A 13,257-nucleotide genomic window follows, 5' to 3' on the forward strand; every position below is an offset into this window, starting at 1 on the left:
CGACCGTGACAGGACTCGAACCTGCAATCTTCGGAACCGAAGTCCGACGCCTTATCCATTAGGCCACACGGTCGTTGTAAACATGGACGAACTTATCGTACTCTATTTACAATTTGATGCATGTTTTTTTTAATATATGCAATGGTACATACTTTAACAGTTTATATTAAGTAAGAATTATGAAATGTGTTAGTTAGCAAAGTATCGGATAGATTGATTATAAATAACGGGCATAAGTGACCTATATAGTTTCAGTTTTTATCTCACAATTTTTCCAGTTTTATTCCAGTTAATAATACTTCAAGATTATGTATTGAATAAAAATATCAATTGTTTAATAACAAAATTTAAACACAAAGAAATGATAGATAAATTCTACAAAAAAAACTGTAAAATAAATTGTTGAATATTATTATTACTTACATGTATATTTTTTTTGTAAGGGCGTTTGATAAAACTGGCGGGTGTGTGCGTAACATGACTCCATACTTGGAACGCGGCGTGTGTCCGCTGTCTGCGGTATGTAGCGGCAACGCTCAACTGACTTGGAGAAACATACGAGCGGGCAACCGCCGCGTTCGAACGCTCGCCCTTTGCTTTGTAAAACGTGATTGTGGCGATGTTATACTATTTTCTAATATATACCCGAGCCATCCGTGCCAGTTCAGAAAGAGTGGCGTGAAATCATGTTTAAGTAGTTTTATTCGTAATAGTTCGCAACTGGGATCGCTTAATCTAGTTCGCTGCCCTAAAGGCTGCTCTTTTAGTTCGTCTGCTCCCAGTTGCTTACTGAACAGTTGGGAACTGAAAAACAGATGAATTAAAGGAAGAAAAGATCTGCTTTTTTAAATCAATTTGTAGATTTCAATTTTGTAGATTATGTGAGAAGATTAAGGAATGCATGAATTATAATGTTTGAGCGCTAAAAACAGGATAAATATTCATATTCATCATAAAATATGACGCCATTAGTTCGGTTACCGCAATTTTTTCACTATTTCGTTTTCGAACTTCACAACACTAATTTTAAGTCGAATTGCGGGATGCAGTACATAACGCGAAATGCGTAGACCACTTGTATCATAAAATTACGGGACTTCGCCTAAAAATGCATTTAGTATGAATATTACTTTTTTGTATTGGATTATTTTAAGAAAATATTATTTTTATTTTTCATGCAAATGAGACTATGGAATTATAATAAACAAAGAGAAGAGAGCTAAAATAATGTCATATAAGCAATATGTTAAACAATTAGAAAGTCTAAAGTTACTTTTATATAACTTTTATGAATTCAATATTCATCATTTTTGGAAAGTAATTTTACTGACAAATCATTATTTAAATAAATAGAAAACTGACCTTTGATCATGTTATAGTCGTGTGACGGTATGCGTTTTAATTTACTCTGTTCTTCGCCTAAAGAAACACAAGAAGTTAAGCACAAATGACGTTCCGCTCGGCACTTCATTTACGGCACGAGCAGACGTGCTACATCACATCGGCGATTTGCGTTTTGACGACTGAATCGATGCTTGACGCTTTTTCGACCTTGGTTTGGTTCTGAAACGCGTTAACGAATGCATAATGCATGCATTATGCGCGCAAACTTGCGACTTTTACGCTGCTTTTTGAAAGCTAGATGCAAAGATATAACTTTCTACGCAGCAGAATTAAAAATGCCAGTCACGAGGATCGACAATTGTAATCTATGTCTTCTCGAAAACGATCGGAAAGTCGATGCATTCACTTCGATCGCTGCATTTAACGCTCGTAGTTAGTCGTCGACCGTTTGATCGGTGCATCTAGCTTCCGAACAGCACCTAAAGCGTCCCCGTTCCTAAATCGCATGTCTGCTTTTACCCTTAATAAAAAACAACTTTTGATCCCAACCTCTCGATGTTCTCGACAACAGCATTCATTACGGCGACTTTTCAAATGTGCCTCAAAGTGAAAAGGGTCGGCCGGCCATTGATATTTTTTCAACCCCTCTTTTATTTTCTCCCGTGGATATTTCTGTCACAGGTACAATTGGCACAGATAAAAAGAAAAAGTTGTCAGGTGGAATACAGTTGGCTATTTCAGTTTCATTTCAAAATTGAAAAAAAATGAAATGTTTGTCTTATAATAACTAGAATACTAGTTTCTAAGCTCTTAAAAGAAACGAAAACATAAAAAATGTGTATTTATCGTCAGTGTAAATTAGAACGACTGAATTGTCCTTAATGGGTTGATGGGTCCATTTTGATGCTACTTTCACTCATAGACTGAAAAATCTCCTTTAATCACAACAAAGTATAAATTCAGCAGAGCCACGTGAAAAATATAAAAGGTTTAGAAACGAAGTTGAGATTTAAAAAAAAAATGTAGGTGAGTAACAAAACACCAAAGAGCGCTTTCAAACAGTACCGTATATAACTCGAATTCCCTTAACAGTACTAGAACACATTAATTTTAATGCTATGCTAATATTCCCGCGGAAAAACATTTCCCTCCCAAGTTCAATGTTAAAACCGCTTCCTGAGCATTGACTACGGCTTTGGCATTGACTCTTCGGTACTTGCCTCACTTCTTGCGAAGCTATGTGAATGGACAAGCGATAGTTTTTGGTAACGAAATACCTTGTGAAGTGGTGGTAGTTTGACATTCAAAAAGTGCTCTGTAAAGAACCTATTTTGAATAAAAAAAAATGATTTGATTTGATTTGATTTTATGAATTTTGGCCTTTCACTGCAGCATTCTTAGGTCGAATCCTACATCATTATATACAACGTATGTTTTTTTTAAGTAAAGTATGTTTAGTTATCACTTGCTTTAACAGCGGATGCGAAAGTGAAGGATGTAAGAAACAAACGTCAAAGTTTCCTATATACTTCTGCAATTCAAACAATATAGTACTTATGTGGAACGGTTTATTTTACGGTGCCTAAAGTTGTGATAGCTAAATTAAGGGCGTTGCGAATGTTTATCTTCATTCATCATTTGAAATGTTTTCAAAATTCATTTGAGGGTGGTAGAACCCTTTGTGGTTCGACTCCGGCGGCACCACCGCCACACCTATATCTACCTAATAACAGCAGTGTTAGGAGCTGCTGTGTTCCAGTTTGAAGGGTGTGGTAAGGGAGACAGACTTTTCCGAGGCGTTCCAGCTTAGTCCTCAGGGGTAGCGGCGCATCGGCCTCAGGTAGGAATATCTTATCTTATCTGGGGTTGATTACAGACGTCTATGGGCGGCAGTAGCCACTTACTTACATCACTGGTGGATAGACCTAAGGGTTTTGTTTTTTTCAACAGATGCACAGTAAACTGTAGAAAACAACATTACTTATTAAAAGGCAGAAATAATTGGTTCTACTCTTGCAAGTGATACTTAAAGTTTATCCTTCCGTAAGGTTCGCGTCAAGTACTATGACTTATGACACTCATAAAGAAAAGGTAGCCGTAGTAAAAACAGGATCAAAATAGATGAGTCTGTACTTTCGAAAGTAATAGAAACTATTCTGTCTTCAGGTAGAATACAATTCTCCGTTAAAACTATTTATCCATATTTGGATAAATTTTTATCGTTTGTAGCTTATCGTGAATAGTAAGACGCATGCTTAAAACGGATAACGAGCAGTTTAGAACTTTGATAAAGCAGGAACGGTCCCACAGGGGCGATTTATTATAACTTACTGGTCCCCATTGAATAAAGTTCGCTGGAGTGTTTCTAATCTGTTATGTTCATTATTGTCATTTTATTAATTCACCTCTAAAGTACTTTTGTTAACTTTCCGGTAGTCATGATTTTATATATTTTGTGGGGATATTAAGGGTCTGTGATATAACTTTTTTATATTTAAAGTGAAGGACTTGAGCGTGGTAGAACTTTTCGTATTAGGTGAAGTGGTCATAATTCACCACGTTGGTCTAGTACGTGTGGCGACCACGCGGCGCCACGAGTATTCTGAATCACGCTATCGAAGATTTCTAATTATCTGGCATATATACAAGCTTCGAACTGAAACTGTTGGAGCACGGCCGCTCCCCGGGCATGATCACCTAGCCCGGCGGGAGATCTCCCTTTGCCAAATACGAATTGGTAGACCTCGCACACCTTTGAAAACTTTTTTTGTGTATGTGCCGTATATGTTTCCTCACGAGTTTTTTATAGTTATAGCAAGTGATCATTCATTTATAATACGGTCAAAACTTTAAAAATTCGGTGCGTGCCTGAAACTCCAACCTCGGACCCCGAGTGAGAGGCCAAGTCACAGCCACTAAGCTATCGCTTGTCCACTTTCAATAGAGTATATAATAAGTTATAGCAAAGGAATCCTAACCGAAATTATAAATCCTTACTAAAATTAAATGTGAGCTTGTTTATTAGTTTGTTTGGTACGTTCACGCCTAACTACGGAACCAGCTATCATGAATGAACAATGTACAAAACGTACACAAGGGGGTCTAAAAAAGGACATATGGTAACTTTTATCCCGAAATATGTACTGTTCCCGAGAGATCGACTATTTTCATCGATGCCTGACGTCGAGCGAAGCCACGGGTAAAAGTTAGTGAATAAAGATTTTTTAAAATAGCTAGACTCAATAAACGGTGTCGCTAAAACTGTACCAAACTGGCATAGTGTTATTTATTTCTCCATACATTTCGACCTCGCCTAAAAATAGAAATAAACAGTGAAGTGAACAGGGCCGGCCCTGAACTTAGTCTACGGCTACATGTATTGAATAGATCACAAAGTTACGAACTTTTGGCTTCCATTTTTGGATTTGTCCTTTACATTGATATCCATCCATACATCTAAAAATATACTACTTAAATGTATTACAAACTAAGGAACTTTTCTTTTCAAATTTAGGATTTTTTGGACGTGACCTTTACATTTAAGACTTCTAAGAATATGTTAGTTGATTATTCCTGAAAGACTATTTTATATAAGAAAATACTCAATAACAGTTCCACTATTTATTTTCTCTGACAATACATTTTATGACAGATTATACTCTAAGCAATATAATTTTCTGCTTTATTTTTATATAGTTCCCCGCTAGATCAAAGCAATTAAATATACTTTTATTAACATAAAATAATTAAAAAAGTATTGTAATGCTCGCAAAATATATATTATAAATTAATGTACCCTTACACTAGAAATCATAGCGAAAGTAATTATAGTGTCCGTGTGTAAGGTATTGTGACAAAGTTTTTAAATGCTACATAATATTTATTATAATTATTTAAGGATTGTATTTATTATCATTACTGTTACACTGCTAGGCACGGGTCTCCTCTCAAAGTGAGAGTCCTCTCAAGTTAGGGTTTAAGTCATACTCTACTGCGGTGGCCAAGAGCCGGTTGGTTGGTTGACCAAGACTTCACACACACACTGGAGAATTTTTTAAGAACTCTTAGACGCATAGATTTTGCTCACGATTTGCTCCTTTGCCGTTTAAGCAATGATTTATTTCTAAAATGCCTTTTTTACTTTTCGAGGGGGAAACCTTCAAAAGGTACCCGACGACATGGGAGCGACGCCGAGTTATGTGGGATTTTTACCGCACTAAATCTCCCCTGGTGGCCGTCCTAAATCGCCTAAGTCCTAAGTGTTGTCTAAGACGCCTATCTATCTCGATACTTTCGAGACAATCGACGCACAAAACTGTGAAAAGTACGTGCCTGGGATTTCAACCTGGGATACACGAATTAAGAAGCTGAGTATCGCACCATTATGCTACCACTATATTTATAAAATTTGTATTATTTATACTAAATTTATTGTGTTATTTAGGCACTTCATCAATGACAGAGTGACTTCATTTTGTTTAACGTAGGCGTACAGTGGAGCGTGGAATCTACTGCGCAAACATGTTTTAGCATGCAAATGAGTGCTCTCCTCTCATTTTACTTACATACACATGACGTAACAGCCCAGATATGACATGTTTTTATTTGAATATACATTTTAGCTGACAGTAGCTTTCATGCTACAAGCTTTTAAAGCTTCGATAAAATTAAAGTACTAGAGAGTTATAAGCAGTGATAGCCTAATGGTTAAGAAAGTCGGCCTCTTGATCGAGAGGTCCGACTTTCAAATCCCAGGCACGCACCTAGTTTTTCAAATATATGCGTATATGTTATATGCGTATAACAAATTAATTATCATTTGCTTAAATGGTAAAGGAAAACATCGCGAGGAAACCTGCATACTTAAAAACCTTAAAAAAGAAAAAGAAATCAAAAGTATGTGAAGTCTTCCTGAATTCGCACTTGGCCAGCGCGGTGGACTATGGCCCAATCTTTTTCATTCTGAGAGGAGACCCGTGCCCAGCGGGACAATAATGGGTTGATGACGATGATGATGAGAGTAAAAAATAAAAAGAAAAACCCGAAAGCGGCAAAATCTAGCGAAGAATCCACTACACCACACGACACTTTATTTGTTAAAATCCGTCAAGGTTTTGGGGCTGCAGAGTATGCCAAAATTAGACATACCTATGGCCTCGAAAAACATTACCCTCCGAGCTGAGGTATGCATATTGTTACAAATTAGTAGTATACGTAACCGTAAACTAAGTCCCTATATAATATTACTTTGCATCCAATATCATCCCGTTCCGAAGCCACTATCACGGGATTAGGCTACGAGCGAAACTTCCTACGAGCATACTACGAAATATACTATACTATCAAATATACTATGTTATACTATACTACTTTCAACAAGTAATCAAGTAGAATATACCTCACCGAGAACAACTCTCAGCTAAATTAAATTACGAATTCTCATAATCCATAACAATATGTTCCAAACAATATCCCGGGATTAGTCCACGAGGTAACCTTTATAGAACATCTATTCATTGTTTAGGGTTAACTTCTAAAGTAAAGTTTGTATTCATTTTGTATGCAACGAAATCACCATTATATTACTCTGGCATCCAATAGCATCCTGTTTTGAAGCCTCTATCTCGGGATTAATCTACAAGTTTTGTAGGGCTCCCACACACTAGCGTTTTTCTAGCGTACTCGTTCGATTAACATAAGCAGCGTCAATGCAACACCGTCAGTCATCGGTTGGATATTATCAATTCAGGCGAGGCAATACTTCTGCAGTGGTTACAGTAATAAAATTAAAACGAAAATGAAAATAAATGTAGAAAACTATGGCACCCGTTAAAAATAGGTATCAGATGAAAGTGATAAGGTAAAGTATAAAAAAATATCCAAAAGATGCCAAAACCTACATTTGATAGGTTGTACATAATTATTTTTGCTATTAAACGATTTAAGTATGCAGAGACTTTATATCCTGGTGGATGATACATAGATCAATTGTACTCACGTACTAATAATGTCGCCATTGCATCACCGAAAGCATCGCATCGCACGCCTGTTTCGGTAAAACGCTAGCATGCAAGAGCCCGTTGTCTTCCTAGAATCCGCTTCATTTACCGAGGGATAACTCCCATCATGTTGCGATAAACCAATATCAACAAGAAGTAATAAAGTTTAATTTATATTAAACCTCTCATAATGAAAAAATGTATATGAAATATTATTATTTCATATACAATTTCAAATTGAATCAAAATACTTACTTTGATGTTCGATAACATGTTCAGTAAGTATCACCGAATTGGTTCGCGAGACACGCTTTGTACATATCAGTATATTTTGAGGGCTAGCTACTCAAAGCATCAATCGGTACGAATATAAAACTTAAATAATATATTTCTTATATTTTCTGTACATTTTAGCTGTTTCTGTCTTTGTGTCGCAGATGTTTCTCTGACATTTAATAACGTTCTTGTACAAAAGCCATTATCTTGGTCTGCTACTGAGCATTAACAAAATCTTTGCATTTTAGTCAGAGGATAGTTACTGCCTTACCGAACTACACGAATAGGTAATCATCGAGTGCTTCAAAGTAATCAACTCGCAGACATAAAATTTTATCTATTATGTTTTAACTTAACAATAAATAACTACTGAGCCTAGTAATCAAAGTCATTACCGCGGGATTAGTCTGTAAAATATTCTATCTTCGATAGCTACAAAATACCACTTATACTAAAAGTATTTTCCTGCATATTCTATGCTGCTAACACTAAATCACTATTTATTACTCCGGCATCCAATAACATGTTCAGGCAGTACCGCGGGATTAGCCTCCGAGCGAGCCTTGCCGATGGCTGGAATGTTACGTGCATTCTGTTGAGATTTACCTTGAGCAAACGCTAAATAATAAATATTATTATCATTAAACCATTATTGTAATAATAGATAAAACTATTTCTTGATATAATTATTCCTGCCCAAAATACAACTCTAAAGTCAGCGTTCTTTTTCTTTTTTGTGCTAACTCATACACTCGTACTAGCCAGTATACAGGATGATTTTTTCAATTGGGAAGGAATAAATCTAAAAGTTTAAGAATTAGCGACAAATGCTAAAAGGAGTAACGAGGTCTATTTTCATAAATCCTAAAACTGAATCATTAGTTTTTTAAAATAACTTTTTCTCTAGCCGGGTATCGAACGAGTTCATTTTGAAAACGAAAACACACCCTGTATTATTCCATCATCAGATAGTATTGCTTATAAGGATTCAATTCTGGGAAATAATGGTATATAACAAATTAAGGTGAAAGGGAAATTTTGAAGAATATAAATATTTTTTCCATACATTGTCATACTAATCCTTAACTAACAAATTCTTAGCGTAAGTAGTAGTGCTTACCTTGGTCACTGATGCGTTGCTACTCCAAGACTAGCTTGCTGAGAACGGGACTCCTCTCAGAAAAAGGAAGGCTAGGTTAGGTTAGGAAACTTAATATAATGTATTAATTGAAGAATGAATGAAACTTATTTTTTAATCACCTGTTAAGCATGTTGCAATTTGAAGGTGGTAGAACCCTTTGTGGTTCGACTCCGGCAGCACCACCGCCACACCTATTTCTACTTAATAACAGCAGTGTTAGGCGCTGCTGTGTTCCGGTTTGAAGGGTGTGGTAAGGGAGACAGACTTTCCCGAGGCGTTCCAGCTTAGTCCTCAGGGGTAGCGGTGCATCTGTGGCTGACTTGAGGTAGAAATATCTAATACTATCTGGGGTTGATTACAGATGTCCATGGGCGGCTGTAGCCACTTACCATCAGGTGGACTGCATGCTCGTCTGCTACTCCTATATTATAAAAAAAATGCACTTCACTGTCTCATAAAGCAGAACCGCGAGTCCCGCCACGGCGTGAGAGAACAAAGTTTCTACCACTAGGCTTTTACTACTACATTTTATATAACTATGAGTAATTTATAGGATCTAAGACTAATATTATCGCATACCTGACACATTTTAATATGCAACGGGCAGGATACGCGGTTGTATTTTTTGCCGATATTTCGAACCAGTTGCATGGATCGTGGTCACCACGTTTGAAATTTTTTTGACATTTCGTTGACAAGCACTAAGTAGAAGATTTATCTATTTTTACTCTACGTTTAGTTTGTTTTTTTAGACATAATGTTTTACAGTTTGAAGCTTCCAACATTCATATCACTACACTACAGACCATTGTCTGTTGTATTGTGGGTGCCATGGACACATAAAAATAAGAAACACAAATACTCGAAGTCTAAATTGATCATTATCGGTGAAATGATCTGTGTCTTTAGTAGTTTTCAAATTCATTAACCCATCGATGATGTCCTTTGAATAGGCGATCAAATAATAACCTATGCGATACCTGACCCACGTTTGACCCGAATAAGTAATCCAATCTCACTGCAGCGCTTGTTAAGTGTGTACTGCGCATATATCGGGAGCTTTTTGTCTTACAGGCAATATACTGCTTGCAACTAGCCTGTTGCATCTAAACTGTGTGAAACTTAATATTAAAGACATAAGAGAGAATCTCTTGTAGGTGAACTGAAATGGCAACATCACTACTGCTTAGAACCGAGTTAAACGTGGCTGTGTTTTGTTTGAAGGGTGTGATAAGCATACTTATAGAAACAAGCGCGTAGTGACGGTTTGTTGTTGATTATAAATGACTACAGGCAGTAGTAATCACTTAACATCTGATAGACTGCATGCACTTCATTATACTTCTTCAATAATATAAAAAAAACACGGTCCATAAACAATAATCATATAATTGTATAACGTATTAATTTTCGGCATTTTGGCATCAAACATATTTGTAGTATGTAAAAATGCATCCACATATACCGCTGTGATAATACAATGAAAATTGAATGATTCAAATGGTCATTGGTGGTAGAATCCTTTGTGGTTCGACTCCGGAGGCACCACCGCCACACCTATTTCTACCTAATAACAGCAGTGTTAGGCGCTGCTGTGTTCCGGTTTGAAGGGTGTGGTAAGGGAGACAGACTTTTCCGAGGCGTTCTAGCTAAGTCCTCAGGGGTAGCGGCGCATCTGTGGCCAACCTCAGGTACGAATATCTAATCCTATCTGGGGTTGATTACAGATGTCCATGGGTGGCAGTAGCCACTTACCATCAGGTGGACTGCATGCTCGTCTGCTACTCTTATATTATAAAAAAAAAAAAATCATTGACATAACGGTTACATAACTAGACAGTCACATCAGGCCCAGTCTATGGTGTCTTTTGAATAGACTGCGATATCCGTTAATAACGTGTATGACAAGAGCACGTTTGACCTTAATAGGTAATACAATCTCACTGCAGCGCTTGTTAAGTGTGCACTGCGCATATATCGGGAGCTTGTTGTCTTACAGGCAATATAGTGCTTGCAACTAGCCTGTTGCATCTAAACTGTGTGAAACTTAATATTAAACGATTCCTTTGCGGTTCGACTGTAATAGCAGCGTCATAATTATTTCTGCCTCATTGTTATGCCGTTATATTAAAGTATATTGTGTTATGGTTATGAGGATATGGTAAAGGAAACGTACAAGAAGCATTCTAACTTTGTCATTCGAAATTCCTTGATAAACCTGGTTATTTGTACCACGTCACATCTCGATGTCTTTACAAGTTATCAAGCCCAATACCCAATCTATAGGGTATTTGGAATAGGCTTCTATGGGTTAATAACGAGTACGATACTACCCGTTTGACCCGAATAGGTAATCCAATCTCACTGCAGCGCTTGTTAAGTGTATACTGCGCATATATCGGGAGCTTGTTGTCTTACAGGCAGTAACGTGTAGAATGTAGCATTTAGTTTTCGTATAACCAATCGCCACATTAATACTGGATAAAATTATACCAGTTGTTCTCAATGTATTAGTGATAAGTAAGTGTTACATAAATTGGTACAGTAACCCTCCGTAAAAAAATTGTATATTATACCCTCTGTGGTATGTCTCCTGAGGTACTACCGCCTCATCTATTTCTGCCTAACAGCAGTGTTTAGCGCCGCTGTATTCCGGTTTGAAGGTTGTGGTAATGAAGACATATTTATAGGTGTGTAGCTACGCATCTGTGGCTTCAGGTAGGACTCTTATCTTACCTGGAATTGATTACAGATGTCCTTAGGCCGCAGTAGCCACTTAACATCAGGTGAGATGCATGCTCGTCTGCTACTCTTATATTACAATGAAGTCGGTTAAAAAAATGATCTTTATCTAACTACAATTGACGATTCAATTCTTTATTGAAACAAGTTATACCAAAACTCTGACGAAAATAAACACGTCGCTAGCATCTAAATCGATACTCAACAAACAATCTAGGGTGGTGAATAAATATTCAATCCGAGTTTCAAATTTATTCTAAATTAAATTCTGCTAAGTGTATAAATATATTCCAATTAGCATTTAAATAGATCCATTCCGTTTGGTAAAGATTGAGTGTTTGCGCTTGGTTGCACTCATAATAGATATGCGTTGAAGGCATAGATAAGTATAGATATCTCACCGCCTTGTAATTGAAGGAAGCCATTAAATGACTTAAACGGCTATTAAGTTAAGATTAAAACTACTTCGCAACAATCCGCTACAAATATGTATGATGGTATATATTTTAAACCATGCAGTATGTACCACCCTCCCTCCCTCAAAGGATGCATGCAGATGCAAAAATTAAAAATATACACCACCATACATACCACCACCAACACGTGTTTCGCTCCAAAACGGAGCATCATCAGGGTAAGTTGACTCTACGACGGTTAATCGCTAAGTGACGCTGTCAACCTAATGCATGCCTTTTATAATGATATCCAACCCTCCCCTCCACAATGAAATGTAAACAACTGATGACAGTTGTGTGATAATAAGGTTATAGATTAATTATTCGCATTAAATCTGCGAATAATCATCTGTTTACTGATTGTTGGTAAAAATATGAAGTAAAGGAGAGCTGGACACATTAATTTGTTCATTCAGCAGTGTAATCCTACTGTTGTTATTGTGCTTAATAATCTCCCGTTGTTCTAATATATTAAGTCTACAGCCCTTGTCACCCGTGTGTAAAATTTCATACGTATGGTTACTTGGCACATTATGGCCCGCGTCTAATAGATGTTTAGCGAAATTTGACTTGTCTGCGTGACCACTTGTATACGCGGCTAGATGTTCGCGATAACGAATATTAAAATTTCTCCCAGTTTGACCGACGTAAACGCCATTGCAATCAGAACAAACAATTTTGTAGACGCCTGATTGTTCATGTCTACCTCTTTTTTCTTTACAGTTACAGATGGATTTAATATTATTGTTTGTTCTGAAGGCAACGCTGATGTTATGACGGCGAAGTGTTTTAGCAATACGCTCTGAAATAGGACCGAGATAAGTCAAACTGGATCTATACTTAAGAGGAACCACATCCCTTGGTACCGCATACAATTGATCACGCACCATCAAACTTCGCTTCTTACGGATAAGATTATCCACCATCCCCCTACTATACCCATTGGCAACCGCAATATAATATATGGTATTTAATTCAGATCTATAATTTTCTTGTGATAATGGAATAGATAGTAATCTATTTATATAACAGTGAAACGCTGCTAGTTTATGTTGCCATGGGTGGCAAGAGGATGCCGGAATTACCGTATCCGTATGTGTCGGTTTGCGGAAAATTCCAAAGACATGTTTATTGTTGATTCTACTAATTGTAAGATCTAAAAAATTTAAAGAATAATTTTGCTCAACTTCTAATTTAAATTTAATTTTAGGGTGAATTTTATTTAACTTATTAACAAATATATCCAGTTGTCTGTCGGTCCCCGTCCAGCATATAATTATATCGTCAACATATCTGTAAT

General features: G+C 36.8%; 1 non-coding gene across 1 annotated transcript; it reads right to left on the reverse strand.

Moving 5' to 3' along the window:
• TRNAR-UCG (transfer RNA arginine (anticodon UCG)) lies at positions 1–73 on the reverse strand. Its single transcript has one exon. It is a non-coding gene; the product is annotated as a tRNA-Arg (tRNA).
• Positions 74–13,257: the final 13,184 nt, after the last annotated feature.

This window comes from Epargyreus clarus, unplaced genomic scaffold (genome assembly GCF_041222505.1).
Source record: "Epargyreus clarus isolate Ecla_fem2 unplaced genomic scaffold, WU_Ecla_fem_2.2 ptg000014l, whole genome shotgun sequence".
In the NCBI taxonomy this organism is placed as follows: domain Eukaryota; kingdom Metazoa; phylum Arthropoda; class Insecta; order Lepidoptera; family Hesperiidae; genus Epargyreus; species Epargyreus clarus.